The 13,834-nt window shown below is 47.3% G+C and overlaps 1 long non-coding RNA gene across 3 annotated transcripts in view; it reads left to right on the top strand.

Moving 5' to 3' along the window:
- The window catches only part of LOC128799260 (uncharacterized), a 41,237-nt gene extending 27,854 nt beyond the window's left edge, over positions 1-13,383 (top strand). The window contains exons 1-2 of one of the 3 annotated variants that reach the window (XR_008434684.1): positions 5,306-5,835; positions 12,956-13,383. This is a non-coding gene — a long non-coding RNA (uncharacterized LOC128799260). Of the gene's footprint in view, positions 1-173; positions 428-5,305; positions 5,836-12,955 lie in introns of those variants that run through there. The other 2 variants (XR_008434685.1, XR_008434686.1) reach the window with 2 other exon arrangements.
- Positions 13,384-13,834: the final 451 nt, after the last annotated feature.

The following is a 13,834-nucleotide window of genomic DNA, read 5'->3' as shown; positions in this document are numbered from 1 at the left end:
ATCCCTTCTCCTGTGTGTCTTCCCCTTTGAATTGCTAATTCCAATTGATCTGAGGGGGAAAAAAAATTGTAATCGTTTGTATTTACTTTCTGCTACAACAGCACCTACCAAGGACTCTCCTTCCTTTGATCCTGTCTCCATGATTAAATTCATTCTTCCTTTCTGTTTTCCAGCTTCTCTCTGCAAACTTTCTTTCACTCCATTTCTGCAAGAAGTTCCTGCAAACCATGTCCCTGAGAGGATTAGTGGAGGGGGCACCAATTTTATTTATATTTATTTACAAACGGACTGCAGAGACTTGGCCCCTTTTTAAAGATGAGAACAATTTTCAGGCCTCTTTCTGTTGTGGTTATTTCACTCCAGAAAAAAAAAAATCCCCAAACCCCAAACCAAACAAACCACAGAACAACAGAGAAATACGAGAAGTTGTGGAAACCCCTCAAACTTTCTCTGTTTAAATTTTGAATTCCTGGTCACAGGTGATGCTGCCAGTTGTGGTTTTTTTGTGTAGTGCCTGGCCCAGAGCAGTAAGTTGAGTTAAATGCAAAGCTGGGATCAAACCAAACAGAATGACACCTCTATTTTTTTTTTTAATAATTATTTTTATTTTATTATTTTTGCCAGCCCGGAGACCTTTAACATTTTGGAATTTGAGTGTTTGCAAAACAGGGTTGCTGGACTCCAGTAAATGAAGTGCCTGGATGTCGGTGGTGATTCATAAAAGCAATTAAAAGAGGAAAGTGCTTTTCCTCTGAGTGGGATGTCTGGGTTGAGGATGTCCTTAAGTGAGTGTGAAGTGCTCCGGCAGTGGTCAGGGGATGGGGGCTCTGTGTTCCAGGCCATGGATCTGTTTCCAGCAAACACTTCTTTATCACGTGCTGCTGCTGATTAAAACCAATTTTATTTTTTTTTCCAGAGTCCCAGAGCATTTGGGGTGGGAAGGGAGCTCTGGAGATCCCCCAGTCCAACCCCCCTGCCCAGGCAGGGTCACCTGGAGCAGGGACACGGGGACACATCCAGGTGGGGCTGGGATGGCTCCGGACAGGGAGAATCCAAAAACCTCCCAGGGCAGCTGAACAGGGATCCGCCACCTCCGTGGGAAGCTCTTCCCCAGGTTGAGGTGGAACTTGTTGAATTTTACTTTCTGTCTGTTGCTCCTTTTCCTGTCACCCAAACCAGTCTGGCACCCTCCTCTGACACCTGCCTTGGGGATATTTTGTATGGATTTAAGAACTGAATCTTATTTAGTCTCTATTTCAATATAGTTCCCATTTCTCCCTTCTTAAATTTGAGGACAATCCCCCTGAGGATGCAACATTTCCCGTGGGGGAAATGTGGTTGTGGCAACATAAATATTGGCGGTGATGGATAATCGAAATTCATCAAATATGATATTTTTTTCCCTGGCATTTCTGACCCCACTCAAACATAAAACACCCCATTTGTACAACTCCAAAAATCATTTGGAGTGATTTTCCAGGAGCTCGGTTGGAGCACGATGGAGTTGCACACAAGGATCCATCGGCACGGCCACGTTACCTAAGCCAGAGGCAGACCCCGAGGCGCTCCCTACAAACCTCCCACGTGGCTTTTCCAGCCTTCCCAACCAACCTGGTGGCTTTTGGGGATGCTTATCAGGCTGTCCCAGAGCAGGCACTTCCAGTCTCGCTGCCTGCTCCGAGGGGATCCCTCTCTCTTCTCTTGGAGCTTGCACAAATTGAAGTTGTGCCTTCCGTTGGCTTCGCCCTCCCTTCCTGCCCTTGGTTATCCCATCCAAGGGAGGCAGAAGAGTTTACTGATTTATCATGGATCATTAGGTGGAAGTAACCATTCTTAAAACATCAGGATGGATGCAATAATTAGGGATGTGCTTTTGTTAACACCGCCAGCCTCTACCCTCTTGTACAGTACCCTTGGGTACTAAATAATTACCCACTTTGTGTGGTTATCTAGCTCACTAATTACCCACAAAAATTGGGGTCAGGTGTTAACTGCTTGAAATAAGTATCCTCCAAAGGCTTGGCTAAAGTGTGTAAAGAAATTATGTGTTTGCTACAAAACTTTTGGGGAAAAAAAATTCAAACATTTTTTATTGGGAAGGAAGATAAGGAGACAATGGAAGTGAAATGCTGTGTGATGGCAAAATCTTGCAGTGGTGAGGGACTCTAAAGGGAGCGAAAGCATGGTTGGCAGATAAACTCACTAATCCAGACTATTTTTCCCAAAGATTAGATCCTTCAGTACCCAGGTTTGATTCTTCCCCTATCTAGGCTGATGCCAATCAGGATTATGCCAGTCTAAATAAGAAAATTTGTACTTGTGCATTCCCAAACTGGCTTTGCTGCATAATCCCACCTCTTCCATCACCCAGAGACTTCTGCATTGCACCCAATAATTTAATTACGGGCTGTATATTTGTTTCCATGCGTTCATTTTAGCTGTCCCCAGCTCTGTGTGCACGCAGAATTTCATTCTGAGGCTGCTGCCCATAAAACGCAGTTTGCTTGGAGCAATAATTTGATTCCTGTGCTCAGGGAGTTACCCCAGTGAGTCAAAGATTTCTAGATAGCCCCACCCTCCCCAACTTCCCGAACACTCACACTGCAGCCACTTTCTCTTTGCCAGACCCACACAAGCTGCCTAACCAGCCAAAATCCCAAGGGGCAATCCCAAGCTCCTGCCTCCCCTGTTTCAGCCGCAGAAAACTGGGAAATAAAGCCACGGCAGCCCTAAAGCCCTTGAAATACCTGGCAGAGGGATGTTTAACAGCCCTTCTTCCCAGCCTGGTGTCTTGCATAGGTGATCCCTGCCTTCAGTACAAAGGAAAGGGATTTCAGGGGGAGCTGAAAGGTGTTTCTGGAAATCCGTGTGTCTTTGGGTGCCCCGATACCTTTAATTCCTGAGCTTCTGTGCGGTGCTCAGCGTAACAAAGAAACTGCCTGGATTTATTGCTGTGTTTTGCGTGAGGTGCTTCCTCTCCTCCATAGCCAGACCCACCTTCTGTTCCTGCAGACACCTTTTGAAGCCTGTGTGGGTTCAGGTATTAGACATCACCATCCCCAGCGTTTGGGCTAACGGGGGGTCTGGGGAAGGCCCCAGGGCCAGGTGAGGGCTCGGTTTTGGGGCTACCTGCGCCCCGCATTGTGCGGAGCATCTCTGGGAAAGGCAGGGCTCAGCCTCCTAAAGCACAATGCAGATTTAGTCGTCATCTTTGTCTCTCCCCCCGCGCCCCCCCGCTCCACTCCCCGCTGATGTTAACTGTCTGTATTATTATTTATTGTTATCAGGGGATTTGGTTTGATCAATGAAGTGTATATGCGTCTGACGGACATTCGGGGAGGAAATGCTTGGAGAATGAGTAACATGTCTGCAGTGGAGGGTGTGTGTGAGGGAGAGAGGGAGCATCGCTACTAGAAACATTGACTGATGAGTTCATTTTAAAATCCAAGGGCATATAGCTGGTAAATTAGCACATATTGCAAATATAGTCTGGTGCGAGAGGCAGCAGCGCTGCCATTGAGCGCAGGGGTGGGTGTGGAGGGGAAGGGGGGGTCGAGGAGAGGAGGTTGTCAGCTCTAAAGTCATCACGGGCATGAGCCAGGCAGTCTGCCTGCCTCACTGCAGACGTGGGGCGTGCGATTTCCACGGGCGGCTGCGGGCTGCGGCGTGGCGGAGGGGGGGAGCGGGGGGCACCCGCGAGAGCCAGCGCTGGATTTTATTGTTTTAAAATCCACCGCCGGCCGCAGGGATGCGAGGCGAAGGGCTGCAGCCCCTCCGCTTCCCCCTCTGCTTCCCCTTCAGCCCCCTGCACCCCCTTAGGAAGGCGGAGGGGGGAGCGGGAGCGGCCGCCCGGAGGGTCCCGGGGCTGGTACCCGGCGGGGATGCGGCGGGGCCGGGGATGCGGCGGGGATGCGCCGGCGGGTTTCTCCCGGCAGCTTAAGAGATTATTGGGAAGGGTGACCGGCAGTGGAGTGTGTGAGTGTGTGAGTGTGTGCGGGGCTGGCGGCGGGGGGAGCCGGGTCCTTATTCTGTTAAAGATTTAAGTAGGCATGCAAGGAATCTCTAGGATAGTTGGCAAAGGGCGAGGGTGGGGAGCGGGGGGAAGGATCCAAAAGAGTCTGTAACCAGACACTGAAGCTTTCCAGGAGTGAGAGTGTGTGAGAGAGAAGGAGACAGAGCGAGAGGAAGAGAGGGGGCAGTGTGGTCTAGTACATTTTCATCTGGTCGTTGATTTGAGCCTGATGCTTGCTGTCCCTCAACAGCCTCCCTTGCCTGGATTTTTTCTTTCCCCCTCTCCTCTCCTTTTCCCTTCTAATTCATCGAAGCCTAGGGGAGCCAGGAAAGATTAAATGTGCTTTCGAAAAGGCAGCCACTTCATGCAGCTATGTCTGCTTCCCCCCCCACACCCCCCAGCCACCCCCCCCTACTCCCCCTTTTTGAAATAAAAAGAAAAAAAAAAGAGAGGGGGAGACAGAGAGGGGGAGAAGGAAGGAGGAGGAAGAGGAGGACTATAGTTTAATGATGTCGGGACTGGCTGATCCAGAAGGAGAAAAAAAAAAAAAAAGGGAAAAAAAAAAAAGAAAATATTTGAGCTCCTGGACGAGGAAGGACTTTGGTGAATGGGCTCAGACTCCTGAGGTGAGAAAAGGACGGAGTGAATGATGATGATGATGATGATGGTTCCGTAATGGTGCCTGTTACCGCTGCCCCCGGCCGGGCGGCGGCGGGGCCGGGGCCGGGGGGGACCTGCCTGCGGCCGCGCCGGATATTTTGCATTTTTAACCTCGGGCCCTCCGGTAGGTTTCGGCTTCTCCCCGCTTATGCCGCTGGGCCTAAAGCGGTTCCAGAGCTGGGTGGAGGGTGCGGATCCGTATTATTTATTTGGGCGGGGGGGTGGGGGGGGGGGGGAAGAGGGAGGAAAGGGAGGGAGGGAAGGGGGAGAAGAGCGGAGGGAAGGAGGTGGCAAGCTGGGGACGAAATCCTGCTCTGGGTTATGGCCGGCGTAAATTTCCATTGGCTGGGGGTGCACAAGGTGCTCGGAGAGAGGAGTCGGTGCAGGATGGAGTCCCTTTGTGTGTGTGTGCTGTGTGCTGTGTGTGCGCGGGGCTCGCACCCTCCTCTCCCGGGCGAGCGGCTTTTTCTCCAGGTTTTCCTTTGAAGCCCCGGCCGGCGGCTGGCAGGGGAGGGCGGCCGGGGCTGCGGCGCTGCTGCCCGCGCCCTTCCTCCCTCCTCCTCCTCCTCCACCTCCTCCTCCTCCTCCTCCTCCTCCTCCTCCTCCCCGCTGACAGTCTGGGGCTCGCTCCGGCACCGGGCTGGCCCCGGCTCCCGCAGCCCCCCAGCCCCGTCTCTTCATCATAATAATAATAACAACAGCAGCAGCGGCGGCAGCGGCATTGCCGGGGAGCGCGGAGGGCGGCAGGCGAGAGGAGCTGCGGAGGAATTCGGTTCCTTTTCCTTTCCTCCCCCCACTCCCCCAACCAACCCCCCCACCAGCACCTCTTTTTTTTTTTTTTTTTTCCCTCCCTTTTCCTTGCTATATTCCCTAATTTTTTCTTTTAACCAAAAAAAAAAAAAAAAAAAAAAAAAAAAAAAGGAAAAAAAAAAAAAAAAAGAAAAAAGAGAGAGAGGGAGATGTTTTAAAAATGCAAGCGGCTTGCCCAGCTGCACACACCCGCCCTCCCTCGGCCGCCTCCCTCCCCCGGCTGCGCACACACCGCACGCTCGCACCCGCTCGGGTGTCAAACCCCGCCGGGCACCCAGCCTGGTGCGGGCACTGCCCCGGCCCCCCCGGCCGCTCCCAGCGCCGCCGATCGGAGCCTCCCCCGCTTCCAAATGGTGAGTTTCTACCTGGTTTTGTGGCGACTCGGGGGTTTTTCTCCATCCCCGGGGCTGGCGGAGGGGGCGGGGAGGCAGCGCCTTGCTGCTGCTGCACGCTTTGTGCCAGGGGCCGGGAGCGAGCCTGCAGATTCCTGCTCTTATTTCTGCATTCCTTCTCGTTGAAACAATGAAAATAATTCCGTCACTGCCCCAAACTTCCTCTTCGTTATTTAAATGCGGAGACTTTTCGTGTATTTGTCGCAAGCGACCTTGTTGGGAGCTGTAAGGAACCTGCCGCGCCATGTCATTTTCTTTTTTTTTTTTTTTTTTTTTTGTAAAAACGATTAAAAATGGAATGTATTCTCTCAACAGAGGGTCCTTAGAGAAGCTCTTTCCTTCCACCTGTGTGTCCTGTTTTGTAATCTTGAGCCATGAATTGAACTTGCCTGCTATTCTTTTCCTCTTTCTCCTTTTGATCTTTTTTTTTTATGATTATTATTTTTTGATCCCCGTTGGTTTTGGTATTTTTATTATATTTTTTTAATTTTTTTTTTTTTTTTTTTTTTTTTGCAAGGACTAGTTTGTTGCGCCCCTCTCAATCCCTGAGACCCTAACTTGTGATGTTTAGCTTTTAAATCCACGGGTTAGGCTCTTGGGAGCTGTGAGTTGTGCTTTGACATCTTTATTTTATTTTAGAACTATATCCTCTCTCTCTGTGTATATGTGTGAGCGCGGGTGTGTATATTTAGAGCCGTATACACACACATACAATAGTGTTTAGAGACCTTTTAAGGAAAAAAATAAGTGTATTTCTCCTCCTTAGGCTCCATCGGCTGATGTAGGGCGGTGGTTATGGCCATTTTCTGTATAAAAATCAAATTAAAATTAGCGTTCGTACCGCAGAGATTTTTTTTTTATTATTTTTTTCTTTTTTAATGCGTGTGTGTGTATTCACGAGATAATTTTCCAGCTGATCCAGATATGGGGGTGTATGTGTGTACACACAGAGTGATTATTATATATTCGTGTGTAGATAAGATATACATGATATGGATGCGTGTAAATACAGTTCTTGAGGTGTGCGTGGCGATCCACAGACGTATGAATTAAAATAGGTAAATAAAACCATAAATATAGATATTTCAATATGGAGGAATATTAATATCACGCCTGTGGTAAAAGAGGGAGATTTTTTTTTTGCTGCAGGCCACTGCATAGAGCATCTCAATTTTGATTTTTTTTTTTTTTTTTTTTTTTTTTTTGCCTTCCCCCCCTTCTTGAGAGCAACACAGAGTACCCTGAGAGCGTAACAGTAACAGCTCGGTACATTGGTGCTTGACCTCAGCTGAAATCCCAGCATGCCTCATGCTTCCAAGTTTAAAACTGAACGATTAATCTTGGAAATGTGCTCTATGGACACACCAAAAAAAAAAAAAAAAAAGGATAAAAAAAAAATTAAAAAAAAAAAAAAAAGGAGAGAGGGAAAAAAAAAAAAAAAAAGCCAGGATATGGGTTGGATTTTATAGGTTGGAAAAATAAACTGCAGAATAAAATGGTTGCATGCATTAATGGTTGGAAAGTAAAAAGAAATGCCGAAGTTTTCTTTGAGTCCTTTTCTAGAACTTCCAGCTTTGCTGCTTTTCTGGGCAATATGATATGTAAATAATGAATCAGAAATGTTCAAAATGTTTCCTGCTGCTGCTGTTTTTTCTTTATTAGATTTTTTTTTATGCTGCTGTAAAATTAATTATGGTTGGAACTGTATTTCTTATCTCTGTTCTGCAAGGCAATTTATAATGAAGTTACTGTACCTTGTTATGGCACCGAATTACTGTTTGATATTTGAATGCAAATGCTTGAACTTAAAACGATGCACCAAAAATTAATTGATGGTGTAACATTTTGGTATTTAAGAGCTTTAGGATATGTTTGCTGGTTCCTGTTGTTTAACAGTTATTGAACTGGAAAAGGTTGCTTGTTTGATTTTGATTTTGATTTTTTTTTTTTAATGAATTTTAGCTGCTTTTTCTTACCACTGTAATTTCACTGAGCGTTTTACCTCCGCGGGAAAAAAAACAATGCCAAGAAAGCCTTGTCCTTTCTGAATTTCTATATTATTGCAGACGTTCTTTAATTCCAAAGCGAGCCGCATTTATTTTCTGTTACCTGCACGGCGTTGTAAATTGAAATGCGGAGCGCTGGAGCCCCGCACCTTTGCCCAGCCATTACCACACCCGCAAAAAGTCGCTTTTTTGGGGTGCTTTTTCCCCTTTCCCGAAGCTTTTCATCGCGATTTCCCCCCCCCCCACCCCGCTCCGCCAGAAGGGAAGGAGCGAGCGCTTTGTCTGCGAGGCTGGGATGGGTCCTCCGCGCATCTCCGCGCATCCCTCCGCATCCTCCGCTTCTGGGGGGGGGGGGGTCCCCGCGTTTGGAGCCCCCCCCCCCCCCCATGTCCCCGTTGTCCCCTCCCCGGGGGTCGCTATTGTGTCCGCGCTGCTTGCGCGGTGCGGGGCGGGGGTTGCGCGGGGCTGCGGCAAAACAATGGGCGGGGAGGGCTGGGTTGGGGAAGGGGGGAGAGGGGGAGGACGGAGCCCGCGCAGGCTCCGCGCCCCTGCGCGCAGCGTGGTTGGGAGCCGCTTGAGTCGCTCCCAGTCTAGACTGGCCCAGACACATCAATTACAGGCGCTGGAGCTTTAAAGGGACAGAGCGGCCGCGGGCGCGGGGGGAGCGCGCAGAGCTGGCCCCAAAAATTGAGCGGAGGGGATGAAAATAAGCGGGGGAAGAGCGAACCCTGCGCTCCCCCGAGGATGATTTTCCAGGGGGGAAAGGCGAGGTGCTGGCGAGGAGGGAATAGCGGCTGGAATAGAAGGAGTCCCCCCCAGCCTTTTCCCTTCCCTTCGCTGCCTTCCCACTGCAGAATTCCAGGCACAGGGCGGGCAGGTTCGGGGGGATTCTCAGCCACGGTCGTGCCCGGGAGCTGCAGAAATGTCAGCGCTGTTAAAACTCAGCCCCATTATAAATTCCCAGCCGGAATCGTTTCTGTTCGAGCAGACAGAACTCAATCCAGAACGATTCCTGCAGCGATTTTTTACCTTCTGCAGACAAAAGCCGGGATATTGCGCTTGAGGTTTATTTTTTGTCTTATTCCTGTGGCTCCAAGGCTTTCTCCTTTTAGTGTTACAGAGTTTTTCTAATAACAATTTCACCAGTTTCCATGATTTTATGTTTTCGTTAGAAAAAAACGGATCTGTGGACGAAAAGACGGTTTTGTCTCTTACAAGGAAAATGGAAGAGAAAATAAATATTAGGCATTAATTTAATCAATAACTAGAATAAGTAAAGCTTAATATGGATTGAAGATCTTTTTCAGCACTAAAATAAAAACCAGCAGGCTGGAACAAGTTTCAATTAAAAGTATATCTAATACGCTGCCACTATATTTAATATAACACATTGCTAAATATTCTGTGCAATATGTGATGCAAATAATTAAGAAGGAGAAAGATAAGCAAATGAGGCGTGGGATTTTTTTTTACTATAGTTATTTAAAAAAAAAAATCGTAACTTTTGCACAGCTCTGGTGTCTGGGAGTTTTGTCTGAGCAGCAACTGTAGCTTTGAGCTCGGTGACTTTGACCTCGTTGTGGCTGAGTTGGAACTTGCTCTCCCAAGTTGAAAGGCGCAGGGTTTGGTGGCAGGAAAAGGTAAAAATAAAAGGTCCGAGGCATTCTGCAGTTTTCCATTGTTGCTCTTTTATTTTTATTTCCAGGGGTTTAACAGGACCTAAAGTTGCACAGTGCTGCAGCTATTAAAAAAAAAAAAAAAAAAAAAAAAAAAAAAGAGAAAAAAAAAAAGAAAAGAATACTTTTACTGCCTTTCCTCCCTGAATCATTTCCAAGGTACTTAAGGATTTATTGGGCCAGATAGCAAATTGCAGTTGAGATGCTGTGTAGTGGCTAGTGCTGATTAGATGATTGATTAATTCCTGATCGATTTCTAATTCCGAACTTAAATCACATTATAAATGCTCGATATTAAAATGCACTTTATGCCGAAATCTGATTGCACGCTCTTCACAAAGTCGGTCAGAATGCCAGTTGGAAATACCATAATATTCCTATTTTTTGTTGGATTTGTTAACCCTTTAATTCCTCTGTAAGGAAGTGCTTGGCCATACCTCAGTGCTTTAGAGCAACAAAATGTTTTTTCATAGGAGGTTTGTGCACAATCCCTGGAATAACAGGAGACCCTGCAATTCCCAGAGCGTTACCTCCACGCTCATCTGCACCTCTGACCACTGCCAAACCATTTTGATTTTTTTTTTTTTCTCATTTTTCCACCCTAAATTTTGTTCCCTTCTCCGTGAGCAAGGAGGGGGGGAAGGCAGGGTTGAGGAGTTCAAGGCGTGGGTTTCCCAAAGGTACAATTCCAGTTCTGCACGAGGCTGGAGCTCGGGGAGAGGAGCCTCGGTGCCAACTGTGCCGCATTCCTGCTGCCCTGCCTTTTTCCCAGGGCTCCCAAGGAAAGAGCATCCCAGTTCTTCCTCACTCTTGGGAACACACACATTGTTTCAATAATCCAGGCAATAAATGCTAATTAGTAATGCTTAAGGACCCTACCAGTCAGAGTAATTATCATAATTTACCTCTTCCTTGGTAAAAAAAAAACATTCCTTGCAGATTTTTATTTTTTTTTTCCAAATGGATGTTTTCTCCTTTTTTCTCCCCTCTGGAAAGAATTCCTGGTTGGATTAGCAATAAATGTATAGCTTTGAGACACGCTTTGTGTATGGCACAGGGAGCTGGAGCTGAGCATGTGTAAAGATTTTCCCAGACATCCAAATTTCTTTAAAACCTGAGATTTTTCCTCAGCCTCCTCTCTGCGCTCTCCCCTCCTTCCCCAGCACCACCAAAAACCACTTGCAGAGGGAGAACAAAGGAAATCAGGAACTCTAAAGGCATCATTAAGTATGAAGAGCAACAGCAAGACAGAGTGTGATATGACAACATATTTTATGGCACAAAAGTAGAGATAATTAAATAATTCAGTGGTATTCTTAGCTAATTAGCACAAAGATCTTTCAGAAGCCATCAAGAAAATGGATCTCATCAGACCTAATAATACGTGGGGTTTCCCAAAGATCCTGTGTTTTCCAGTATTGCTGCTGCTTCCCCACCTGATTCTGTAACACCAAAGGTTGCAAAGACTTGCACAATTTAATTGGGCTCTTCCTCAAGATAATATTTTCCATGGAAGGGGATCAGGTATTTAGAGGAAATGAATATGCATAGCTGGAATTTTCAATATTGGTCAATAGCAGAGGAGAAGCCAGATCTGTTACGAGGGATCCATCGGAAAGATTAAATTTTCAGCCAGGAGCCTCTCTTGGGTTGATTGGGATGGGGCTGACATTTGGAGCTGCTGGATGAGTGCTGGAGCCCAAGATCCTTTTATAGAGGTAATTGGGGTCCTGGATTGGCTCGTTGCAGCTTTTTTTTTTGGGCATTGAGAAATGTGTGCCCAAGTCCAGAGGAGGTTTGGGGTCTCTGGTTTAACTTGGGCTCTCATTCCAATGCCAAAACCAAACTGGGAAGAGCTCCATCATCATCTGTGGAATTGTTTTAGGTCTTCAGTAGGATGGCTACAATTCTCATGCCATGCAAATCTATTTTTCCTTTGGATCCATGAGTTTTTTCTACCTGGAATCAGTGACTGCTGATGCTCCTGAGCTCAATCCAGGCTGGCAATCCACAGATCCTATCCATGGGCAGGGACCTGCAGGGCATTGATCCTGCTCCTGGAAAACCCAGTGAGGCACGTTCTCAGTAATTAGGTGCATCAAATATTGCTCAGAATAGCTCTCTGTGTTATTCAGAATATCTCATTATGCTCCTTTGATCTGAATGCATCCCCAAGTTCACAAGAGGCATTTGCAAACTCTCATTGACTGCCTCTGTGTTTGATATATTTGGGGTTCCTTTTCCCTCTGCCAAACAAAGGAATGCCTGAAAATTTGATTTTGCCAGCCAGTTAAAAATCTCCTGCTTTAAATAACAGAAGGGGATGTGCATCAGTCTTGGATTCAGAACTAATTCTGGTTTTTACCCTGGGCCCAGACTGAACTTTGCTCCTGTGTTACAGTTTTGGTGCTTTTGACTCCATGGATACCCACACGAGTCATGCAGTGGGGTAAGGTCTTACAGTTTGGGATTATTGTTATGCATGGAGGGGAAAAACCTCCAGGCTCCCTTGAAATTGTCCCTAGAACATGGAAACAGATTTTACCCTGCCCAAAAAGAGGTGGAGACTCATTTATACAAGGTAAAAGGAGGGAATAGGAGGGGAAAAGGCACCCAGAAGTGCTTTGCCCAAGGAAGCAAAGCACATCAGGATATTTCTGTCTCCTGGTTTACAGGGCTGCTATTCTTTAAGCACAAATTCTTCCTCTCTGGAATTTTCCTGCTTGAGAATGAGGTTCTGACATGCCAGGAGAGCCTCTGGTGTAGCCCCACATGTAACAATGAAATCCATGGTACTTCTGTGAACAAGCCATGCATTTTTTCTCTTCTGTTTTTCTGTCGTTCACCCAATGCTCTGGCACTGCATTTCAATATATGAGGGCATTCTAACCAATTAAAAAAAAAAAAAAAAAGTATAATTTCCAAGATGAAGGAGGAATCTCTGCTTTCCTTGGTGAGCCTGCTTGCAATTGTTTTTATTTAACAGCTCTTCCCACACTGCAGTCAATGAATCTCTAATCTCCTGGACTGAAATGTCTGACACTTCCAGAATCATTTATTTGCTGCCTCGACTCGCAGAGCTCCACCTCCAGCAGTGTCTCAGCAGTGGGCTGGTGGTGTATCCGAGAGAAATGTCTGCTCTTTGGGGGCTGGGAGGGAGGGAGGGATGGAAGGATGAGCACGGGCTCTGCTGTGCAGTGTGTGCCTCTCACACCACCCTTCCAGCGAGGGGTGGCTCCAGCAGCAGCTGCTGAAGGATCTGAGGGACAAGGAGTGGAGGAGCTCTGGCTGAGTTTATTCCTTGCTGCTGAATAAATTGAGTTTATTCCATGGCTGCTCCTGCCAAACACCGACACTGACCAAACCCTGGTGCTCTTTGCTGTTGCATCCCTCTGGAAGGTGGACAGAAGGGCAAGCAGGAGAAGCTCAGCTCCTGAGAGAAGGCTCCAGACTGCTCCCTCTGGCTGCTCCAAGAAGCTGAACTTTCCCTGGAAGCTGTGCCTGGTGCTCCCAGGCCATTACACACTTCTCACCTGGCTGCCCTGCTGGAAGCTTCACTTTTAGGATGAATTCTGCAAGAAATGCTGTGAAGCAGCAGAAACGCTGAGGATTGAGAAGGGTCCTCTCAGTGCACGAACTCATTGGTGGATAAAGTCACACTCACCTGGATTCCAGCTCCTCCAGAACGGGACACGAGGTGTGCAAAGGATCACAAATTAATCAGTGGACTTTGGTTTTGCTTTGGTGTGCTTGTATCATGTCTGAACATGCAAAGAACTTGGTTTTCCACAAGGAACCCAGTAAATGGCACCTCTGTAAATCAGTGACTTGAAGTGTGTTTGTCTCATTTGCTCACCCCTTCCTCCCCTTCCCACCAGGGCTTGCAGAGCACCTCCTTCCCTGGATGGAGTGGTTGGGGCTGGGTTCTTCCTGGGGTTTGGGAAAAGGGTTGGTGGGCTCGTGGAGCACCTCACACACAAAATTTGCCTTTCCACTGAATTGTGCTTTCACTCCACCAATGCCTGCCTGTTGCATCTCACTGTTGAAGGCCCAAATAGGGAAAAAATTCCTGAAATCTGTATTTTTCTCTCCCCTGTTTGATGGATAATTCAGAAATAACAGCACAGCTTTGGTGTAATTCCTGTTTTCCTTCATCCCCCTTTGCTCTTTTTCACATGGCCTGACCTTCTGTGTGTAGTTTTGGGGGATAATGTGGATTTTGGAAGATGCTGCAGCAAAATTGTAGCAGGAGGGAAGCCCTGGTTTTGAATTAGTGGT

The sequence above is a fragment of the Vidua chalybeata genome, chromosome 23 (genome assembly GCF_026979565.1).
Source record: "Vidua chalybeata isolate OUT-0048 chromosome 23, bVidCha1 merged haplotype, whole genome shotgun sequence".
Lineage (NCBI taxonomy): Eukaryota > Metazoa > Chordata > Aves > Passeriformes > Viduidae > Vidua > Vidua chalybeata.
Note: the sequence above shows the minus strand (reverse complement) of the source record. Positions and strands in the feature narration are given on the sequence as shown.